The following is an 8368-nucleotide window of genomic DNA, read 5'->3' as shown; positions in this document are numbered from 1 at the left end:
GGGGGAACGAGGGGAAAAGAAGGTGCTGTAGCGTTGCATGGTCATGGATTATAGCATAGGACTCAATCTTCCTCCCCAAGCTCGGAGCAGGTCGTACAAAGCTTGTTTGGGGGCAGTTTGATCCATGATTATCCTTTCGAGTGGCCTGCTTTCACTAAAGGCAGCTCCCTCGGAATCACCCTCCATGGGCCCAGCTTCCTCAGCCCCCGTGAAAGAAGAAACTGGGCTGTTGAACCTCTGTCTTTTGTTCCCGGAAGGCTGAGAGGAGGAGGGCAGTGCTGGCCAGCGCCCAGGGAAGGAGGCTATGTCTCACACGCTTTCCCTTCCAGCCTGCCTCCTCCTACCCAGTGGCAGGGGGGCAACGTTCTTAATGATAATTTTTAAAAAGTGTCAGGCCTCCGCTCATTTGCAAATCATTGTGTCTAATTTGCATACCAGATCCAGGAGGCCCCAACTCCCCATATGGAAAATGGAACACAGTATAAATAAGATAAATGGATTAGGTCAGCTGACTGCAACTGTGGCCGCAGCCGACCCACAGGCGCAGTGCGCACGAACTACAGAGGAGGTTTGTCAATCAGGCAATTTATTCCGATCCTGGAGGTGGAGGAGCAGGATGTGCGTGCACGCACGCACACAGACTCGCCGACAATCCCTGCTGGGAAATAGGCCATCAGGCAGTCCCTGCACGGTGCTGGCGTGGCCTCTAAGCCCCCAGTGGAGGCGAGGGGAAGCTCGATGCTCCAGGAGACCACCCGTCCTCAAGGACCACCGTCAGAAAGAAGGTTTGTGTCTGCAGGCCGTGGGTGGTCGATTGAAAGCCAGTCTCCTTGAACTTGATGACATAGTGAGAGAACCGTTGCTGGAAGGAGGGGGCTGGGGACCTTTCAGGTCTTCTCACCTTGTTCTCAGAGGCCCTGCCATCCTGGGGCAGTGGTCTAGGCCGGCCCGGCGTGGGCAGCGGTATCTGGGGACACAGGAAGTTTTGGCTCCTTCTCAGCTGCAGAAACAATTATCCTGGCAGCTGGCCACTCGCTCCTGCCCGCCTCTCAGCCCCCTCCTCAGCCTGACACATGAGTCTCCACGGCTGACCCACACCCTTTCCGGACACAGGCCATCCATCACCGCAATGCCATCTAGGGCAGTAGCAGGCGGCTCGTCCTTTTTATCAGCGCGACTCAGGAAGCAAGGCGCGGGCGATGGCTGCTGCAGTGGGATTAATATAATGCGTTGCGCGCACCTTTTGCAATTAGTTAATGGCTTGGCTATGTGGGGTATGCTTCTTGGGCCTTCTGTCTTGGGATTAATGATCTAAGACGACAGATGGAAAGTTAAAATTGCCCAGGAAAAGAAAACAAGCTTGGGGGTCGGGGGAGGAGTGGCAAAAGTGGTTCCACTCCTGGGGGGGGGGGGGCGGCAGTGGGGACAGGAGAAATGGCACTGGGTCAGTGAGGAGGGAAGGAGTTTGATCAAGGAAGCATCCCAGAGATTGCTTTACGAACTGGAGTTTTACAAAGAGCTGTAGGACAGGCGTGTGTGTGTGTGTGTTCACACGTGTGTTTGGCATATATGTGTATGCATATGTGATTATGTGTGTGCATTTATGTATGTGTGTGGACGTGCACGTGTGTGAGGGTGTGTATGTGTCTGCGTGTGCTCCTGTCTATGCAGTGCTGACTGCGGGCTGAGTGGTGTGTGTGGTCTGGGTTCATGTATGGTGTATCTGTGGTATGCATTTCCGTGCAGCGTGTGCATGTTTGTGATATGTATGTGGTGTGTGTGGGTGTATGTGTGTCCAGGCTGGGTCTGGACATGCAGAGACTGGGCAGGCTCCGGCTCGGGGTTGAACCCCCCGGGCCCTTCCTTGCTGGCCGCACTCTCCCTCCAGGGTCCCTTTCTGTCCCCAGAGGGCTGTCCGGGTTGTCTCCCTCTCCCAGGCTCCTGGGGCTCAGCCCGCTGCCCTCTCTCCATGGTAGGGCACCCTCCTTCCCCCAGGCCAGGCTGCAAAATGAGCCACAGTCTCCCCTCTTCCTCCTTTGCTCTCCTAGAAGGAACACCTACAGAACCTTCTGGTGTCAGGGTTTCAAGGCCAATCACATTGCAGGATAGGAGGGGCCCGAGGAAGGAGTAACCAGGCTGCAGCAAAAGATGGTGGTGTTGGGGCCCGCCCGGTGGCGCAGCGGTTAGGTTCGCACATTCTGCTTCAGCGGCCCGGGGTTCACTGGTTCGGATCCTGGGTGTGGACATGGCACCGCTTGGCAAGCCATGCTGTGGTAGGCGTCCCACATATAAAGTAGAGGAAGATGGGCATGGATGTTAGCTCAGGGCCAGTCTTCCTCAGCAAAAAGAAGAGGATTGGCAGCGGATGTTAGCTCAGGGCTAATCTTCCTCAAAAAACAAAAACAAGTGGAAAACAAAAAAGATGGCGGTGTTTATGATCTGGAAAAAGATTGGGGAGATCAGCCCAGAAATAACACAAGTGGGAACTTCAGAAAGAGTCAGTTTCTCCAAATTCAGTCTGCAACCGGGCGCCTCTGGGGCCAGGAGTGCAGCGATGCCCCTGTGGGAGGGGCCTGGAGCAGAGCAACCGCATCTTGTTTGGGGGCAAAGGCACTAGAATGCCCTCTCTTGGCTACTTGTTATTATATGTCTGTCCTTCCCCCATTAATCTTTTTCTTTATTTTATTTTATTTTTTATTTTTTTAAAGATTTTATTTTTTTCCTTTTTCTCCCCAAAGCCCCCTGGTACATAGTTGTATATTCTTCGTTGTGGGTCCTTCTAGTTGTGGTATGTGGGACGCTGCCTCAGCGTGGTTTGGTGAGCAGTGCCATGTCCGCGCCCAGGATTTGAACCAACGAAACACTGGGCCGCCTGCAGCGGAGCGCGCGAACTTAACCACTCGGCCACGGGGCCAGCCCCTAATCTTTTTCTTTTTTAAAGATTTTATTTTTTTCCTTTTTCTCCCCAAAGCCCCCCAGTACATAGTTGTATATTCTTCGTTGTGGGTCCTTCTAGTTGTGGCATGTGGGACACTGCCTCAGTGTGGTTTGATGAGCAGTGCCACGTCCACGCCCAGGATCTGAACCAACGAAACCCTGGGCTGCCTGCAGCAGAGTGTGCGAACTTAACCACTCGGCCACGGGGCCCGCCCCGTCCCCCATTAATCTTTTATTACAGGCATCTCAGCCAAGAACCTTCATCTTTCTAGGTTCTACTTGGTTTTCAGAGCTTCTCTTGTGTCTGCTGTTTCTTAAAAATCACCAGCCTGAAATAATCCTTGTGCCAAAGAGGCAGATTTTGGGGTGACAAATTCTGCCCCCCTACAGGGCCAGTGGGACACAGTTGCCTCCTGAGAGTCACAATAATGGAAACCAGAGGAGTCCAACCTCAGCTTCATGATGGTGATGGTGGTGGTGGGTAATTCTCTAAGGTGGCCACCCCACCCCTGGGGCGTAGGGGCTGGCATTGCCCCAGCTGGACTGAAAGTGGGAGTGACGCTGGAGAGCCACACCCTAGATGCCCTGCACCCTCCTTGGCAGGGGCTGAGCAGATTCCATCTCCTTCCACCCAGGAACCATGAGAAGACTGACTCCCTTTTGAACTGAGAAGCTTCCCCTTTTGTGGTGTCAAGTTTAGGAATCACCAAGTGGAAGATAATTTCTCCTAAGCCCCATTTCAGTCAAGACTCCTCAGGTTGCTTGAAGGAACAACTCAATTCAAATTAGCTAATGCAGAACAGGCAATTTTAGTTTTATGTAACTGGGATAGTTTGGAGTTCAGGCATAGCTGGATCCAGGGGCACACATCATATTGTCAGCTCTCTCTCTCTCTTCCATTATTCTTGACTCTCTTTCTCTTCACATTGCCTTCATTCTCTGCTGCTGCACACAGCTGTCTCCATGCAACACAAGAAGCTGCTGCCTTCACAGCCTTCCAGTTTTGCCACCTCATGGAAATAGAGCTTCTCTTTTCCATGCAGTTGTGTGCTGGTAAATGTTTAACGATTGGCTCTCCAAATAAAACAGCTCTGATTTGTAGTATTTGCCAATTTCTCCATGGCACAAATATTCTCATGGTGGTCAATTTCAAGCTACCCAAGAGTGGCACATCTTTGACTCTCATGAGCTGGTGGGAGGGAGGCTCCAGCACATTGCTGCTCTAGTGTCTGCACGCCTATGCCAGGAAATCAGTCTGGTTGCCTCTGCTTGACACTCAGGCCAAGCCCTGGACTGAGCCCTGTATCCAGGGGAATGGGCTGTGATGATTGCCCAGGATGTGCTGTCTTCCTGCCCTGTGGCTGGGGTTGGGGAAAGGGCACAGGGTGATGGGACCATGAACCAGACTAGAACTGCATAAATTGGGAGTGGGGATCCCCAGAAGAAGGGGTGCAAACAACATGTGTTCCCGGGAGGCCTTTTCCGCTGCTGCCACTCCCTGGGGCATCTCATATATTACTCTGGCAGCTGCTTAGGGAAGACGGAAGAGAGGAGCTGCTGTTGGAGTGACATCCTCAAAGCAGGGAGCCGAGAAGAGGGATGGTCAGATGAGGCGCTGGGCGAAAACAAGAAGGGGACAGGCAAGCAGCTCTTGAATGGGTCTCAGCTCCTCAGGGCACTGAGGAGGGGACACGGTTGACCCAGTCTGGCAGGGACCAGCAGCATTCTGTGTTCATTTCGTCTAAAACAAAGATGTCAGAGGAAGCTGCAGACTGGCAGGGCTGCCTGCAGAGAGGCAATGTCGCGTGACCAGGAGCTGTGACCTCCTGGCCTGAGCACAGGATGTCGCAGGGCCCCAAGGAGTGGTTGGCTCATCTTCCCCCAGGAAACGGGCAGGCATCCAGGTGCAGTTAATCAGCGTGTGTGTTTTCACGCACGTGGGTGTGCCTGTGCGCATGTGGTGTTAACCGTGGGCAAGCAGGCAGGACCGAGTGTCTTAACAGGGATCAGGCAGGAGACGGGGCCTGGAGGGAGTAAGCAGTGGGGGAGTGAAGCCAAGGCGAGGGCAACCCATCTGGCAGCGTCCAGGGAGGGGAGCTGCGGCTGGCTGCCCTCGATGGTCCTGAGCTGCCCGTGGTGCTGCCGGCCATGGAGCTGTCCTGGGACAGAGTGGACCCGGTGAAACGCTAAGTACAGAAGAAGGGAAGCTGCTCTCCAGAAATCTCATGTTTAAAGCAGTGGATCTCAAAGTGTGGTCCTCAGATTGGCAGCATCGGCATCACCTTGGAACGTGGTAAGATGCAAATTCTCAGGCCCAACCCCAGACCTCAGAATCGGTCGCTCCACGCTCCGGGGGTGGGGCCGGCAGTGTGTTTAACAAGCCCCAGGGGACTGGCAGGCACACTCCAGCGTGAGCGCCCCTGTTGTACAGGAACACTTGATGCCTCGAAGCATCTCAGGAGCAAACATCATGGGGTAGGGGTGTGCTGTTTGTCCTCTGTCTGCCCTCCAAGATCCATTCTCAACTATTTTCCACCATGTTCTGTGTCCTGGAGCCCCAGCTCTGTGGGCTGACTCTCTGAGCTCCATGCCAGCTGACTTTCTATTGGGCTTGGCCGATGGGGAACAGCAGATCTGAGGCAGGAAGAGAGAGGTCGGAGCATTTCTCCTTCGCCCTCTCCCCACTCCCCTCCCTGCTATGAGGCAGGTCATGTTCCTCCATCATTGCCGCTCCCACTGGAGACCCCCCTTTAAGGTTCCACCTCTCCCTGGGCTCCCATAACAAACCAGTCCCTCCCCTCGTCTCTAAGAGCGCTAACGGCTTCCGGGTGTTCCTTGTTTCCGGGTGCCTCAATATGCCCGCGTGGTTCCTGTCACCTGTCACTACTTCTGGATGTGTACCCTCCATCAAAGACTGTTTATCTGCCTCTCGGAGGGTGAAGGCTGTCTCCCGGCAGCACCTGACTGATAGCAGACAGACGTGCTGATACTGGTGCTGATGCTGTCCCCAGCCGGCCTTCTGGAGATGACAGTTCATTTCTCTGGAGCTCACAGGAGAAGAGAAGGAACGGTGGCAGGGAATGTTCTCAGTGCCCGCCACCATAGGGACTGTAATTTCCAGTTTAACAACAATGAAATGAAAGCTTCGGTCCAACAACTGGTAGAGGCAGAGCCAGGACTGAATTCATGTCTGTCTGGTTCCGAAGTCTGCATTTTCCACAACAGAGGGTGCTTCCCCATAGATTACAACAAATGCCTGGAATCTTCTGATGGCAAGATGATGCTTTCACGATAGATACAGACCCCAAAGACCAGGGCTATTCTGAAATGCCATAGGGAAGATGCTGCTTCTCAGCGTTGGCCAGTGGTTTCGGTTGGCATCAGCAGGTTAAGGGAAGACGGGGGAGGGCACATCCTTTGAGGTCCTCGAGGGCCCACGCGCTGTGCGTCACTTGGTCTACATTGTCTAGTGTCACTATCAGGGAATCCAAGGAGGTGGCGATTACTACCTACTTCACAGATGAGAAAATTGAGGCTCAAAACGTCAAGTCATTTTTGCAATAGCAACCCTCTCTCCCAGCCCCTTTCCATCCTCCCCGGTGCTCATCAGCATCTGACAGTCTATCTTTCACTTGTTTATTGTTTGTCTCTCCTACTAGAATGTAACGCCACGATCAGGGATTGTTGTCTATTTTCTTTCCCACAGCTGCATCCCTCGGGCTAGAAGGATGCCCGGCACACAGTCAGCACTCCATAATTATTGGATGTGCCAGTGAAGGTATGTTACAGAACCAGTAAATTGCAAATCTGGATCGAAATCCAGGACTCAAAAGTCAAGTTTTCTGCATTATTACCACCCTGCTTCCCCTCCAATCAATACCTAGGAATGTACACTTATTGAGCACCGACTGTGTGCCTGGCTCTGTTGTTGCTGCGTTTGCACGCACATCTATGATAAGTGTTCTTTATGTTCTTCTGTAACTTAACATTTTTTCTAAAAGTTTTCAGAGTCTGATTTCTTTTTCTGAGCTGATTTTCATGTGGTTTGCCTGCTGTGCTTGTTGGGTGGTGATTTTGCTTCTTGCCCCCCATCAAGGGCCTGGGGCCATCGAGTCATCCAGATGAGTGAGTCATTCATTATGCTTCACCTCCTCACTCCTAAAGAATTCACCATTTCTCTTCAAAGTGATGCCATGTCAGCCGTACAACTGTCTCCAGTAGAGTGGCCAAAGGCACAAAGGTGGTGACAAATGGCCCTCCAAACCCCAGCCTGTGACCACAGGCCTCAGATCGCCTGGGGATCCTTGCTACCTCTTGTATCATGGTGGTGGCCGCTGCCCTGACCTACTGTGCCAGGCACAGCCCAGCGATGCCCGGCTCATTTTCCTTAAATGCCCACGAGGGCAGGGGTCATGTCTGCGCGGCAATGCTTGCCGTAAGTGGGGCTCAATAAACGCATGTGGACAAATGAATGAACGATATGATTGAATGATCACAGCAACATTGTGCATTATCATCATCCCCATTTTACAGAGGAGGAGACTGAGGCTCACTGCAGTGAACCAGAGGATTGCTGAGTTCCTGGCTGCCCTCTTCGAGCTCCAGCATAGAATCTCTACACATTTTGAATATTTCGGTTTAGGATTTGGACAAAAGATCCCCACAATTACCTTCTCTCCGTGTGTGGTGTTGGAACTTCCTTCAAATGTAGCTAACCAGGAACTTGGGCGATAAGAGGCTCTCAGCTAGAGGAAAAAACATGATTCGGCAACTCGCTTCTGGAAATACGTGCTCCTACCCCTCCCACTCCAGCAAAACGCCGGGGGCAGACCCGGGAGTGGAAAGTTGCCATCTTCAGTTTGATGGCTTTGCTGGGACGTGCTATAGGATGGCCTGCCCGCCACGTGGCAGCCCCAGCCACAGAAGGTGCAGCCTACCTCTTGGGGTCAGGTGTGGGAGACGGGGGCCAGTCTCCTTCTCAGATCACCTGGACAGAATCCCAGTGAGCCGGAAATTCTGGGGCTGAGTAGAGGGCTAAATCTAATCTAATTCGTGTCTCTGTCACAAAGTGTGTGTCTCCATCACAACCCCGGTCGTTTAAGAAGGAAAGAAACTTAAAACCACCAAACCCCTCTACTGAGCAAGTTAAGGAGACTCAATAAATTAAAGTCAGAATCTACAAGTTGAGTGACTAAGGGTGTAATTCCTCACATTCCATTAGGAAGGGCCTAACCTCGGGGTTCCTTTAAATGATGAAGCCCCGCCCCCCTCACCTCCAGGTCATTCAAAATACAATTGTACATTTATTCACTCAACATTTACTGAGTTTTTATCATATGACAGACACTGGGCTAGGTGCTGGGGATTCAGAAATGAGATAAAATGTAATTTACACCATTTAAAAAAGGTATCTGTGATGGTTAATCGTAGG

At 52.4% G+C, this 8368-nt stretch overlaps 1 long non-coding RNA gene across 1 annotated transcript; it reads left to right on the top strand.

The window, feature by feature from the left end:
* The first annotated feature begins 496 nt into the window (after positions 1-496).
* On the top strand, positions 497-8121 carry LOC138921835 (uncharacterized). Its single transcript, XR_011434722.1, has 3 exons — positions 497-785; positions 6644-6715; positions 7471-8121. It is a non-coding gene; the product is annotated as an uncharacterized lncRNA (long non-coding RNA).
* Positions 8122-8368: the final 247 nt, after the last annotated feature.

The sequence above is a fragment of the Equus caballus genome, chromosome X (assembly GCF_041296265.1).
Source record: "Equus caballus isolate H_3958 breed thoroughbred chromosome X, TB-T2T, whole genome shotgun sequence".
Taxonomy (NCBI): Eukaryota; Metazoa; Chordata; class Mammalia; order Perissodactyla; family Equidae; genus Equus; species Equus caballus.
This window is presented reverse-complemented; position numbering and strand designations above follow the sequence as displayed.